The following is a 1,739-nucleotide window of genomic DNA, read 5'->3' as shown; positions in this document are numbered from 1 at the left end:
AAAAGCGAGATCTCGAAAATAATTTAATGAATAAGTTTACCATCACGATATTCTTGCTAATATCAACTGGACGTATAATAATAGACGAAAGGAGAAATAAAGAGAGAAAAAGAGAGAGAGAGAGAGACAGAATTTTTCGAATAAGTAAACCAGAAGATTTTCGTCCTTTCTGTTGAATATTTATTTGGTCGAATTTTTTTATATTCATGGTGTCGGCGAATGTTTCTTTTCTTTAGCCCGTTCGCTAGGACGTTCTCGTCTAATCTTGAATTCAAATCACGCTTCAACGAAACTTCTCTCACCTCTCACATTGTTTCTTTCTCTTTTTCTTTTACCCTCTTTTTCCCGGTTGCATGGTATTCGCACAATGATGGTGTATAAAACATCTCCTAAAGAGAAACTTTCATAAAAGAAAAGTACGACATTCTGTATATACAACTTCATAATATTTTTTTGTGTATTTATATTTTTAATATTTTTCTATTTCAAATTTAATTATCTCTCTCTCTCTCTCTCTCTCTCTCTCTCTCTCTCTCATTTACACAGATAAAAACACACGTGTTTTCGATTTACTAAAAACTCGAAGAAAAAAAAATTAAATAATATGTATACGACTGCATACTATTGTTGATATTTTTATTTTTATTATTTTCCTATCTAAAATTAAACTATTTCTCTCGCCCACACACACACACGCATATATACATACACACATGCACGTGTTATCGATTAACTAAAAACTCGAATAGAAAAAAATACAAAAAAACAAATAAAATAAATCTCTAAAGATTCCTTATTATATTTTGTGTCTTATTTTTATTTTTAATATTTCCATTAATTTAAAATTTAATTATCTTTCTCTCTCTCTCTTTCTCCCACTCATTCACACACCCACACCCACGTGCGTGTTTTCGATTCTCTAAAAACTCGAATAAAAAAAATAAAATAAATCTCTAAAGACTCCATATTATATTTGTTGTGTTATTTTTATTTTTAATATTATCCTTCAGTTAAAATTTAACTATATCCCATCTTTATCTATCTCACGCACGTGTTATCGATTCACTTAAATCTCGAATATAAAAAGAAAAAGAATAGAAAAAAAAAAAAAAAAAAGAAAAAAAAAAAAAGAAAAAGAAACAACAAGAGATGAACACACCGTAACCCTACTCGAAATGATCTTCGATGGTTAAGGTGAGAGTCGCGTTAGTTAGATCGCGATTAAAGTTAGAATTGGAAACTTCAAAGAACGATTTTCCACTCGCTTGAATATTTCTTCGAGCACGTGTCGTCACGTGACCTACCCCATAGGACGATACACGATCATCTTTTAACCGGTCCACCGGTCTACCGGTCATCGAGGGCTGTTCGATCAACCCCTCTCGATCTTTCCAACAGATAATAATAATAAAAAGTAACTTGTCGAGAAAAATATCCGCGACGGATCGCCATGAAATCGTTTCTCGCCTTAACAATCCCCCATAAGTTATCAATCCATCGGTTATCTTCTTTTTTCTTTTGATTTCTACAGACAAGATCATAACAAATGTTTGATAATTGTTACATCATTGTATTGGAAAAAAATGTGTATATATATATTTGTATTTTTTTTTTTATATATAAAATAAATAATTTTTTGATTATACTAATATATAAAATGAATGATATTTGATTATTAAAAATATACGTTTTTGTTATAATATTTATAATAAACATTAATTATAGGTTGCATTATTTGA

The sequence above is a fragment of the Polistes canadensis genome, unplaced genomic scaffold (assembly GCF_001313835.1).
Source record: "Polistes canadensis isolate GaletaPanama2010 unplaced genomic scaffold, ASM131383v1 scaffold_23, whole genome shotgun sequence".
Classification (NCBI taxonomy): domain Eukaryota; kingdom Metazoa; phylum Arthropoda; class Insecta; order Hymenoptera; family Vespidae; genus Polistes; species Polistes canadensis.
The sequence above is the reverse complement of the archived record's forward strand: the minus strand, read 5'-3'. Positions refer to the sequence as shown.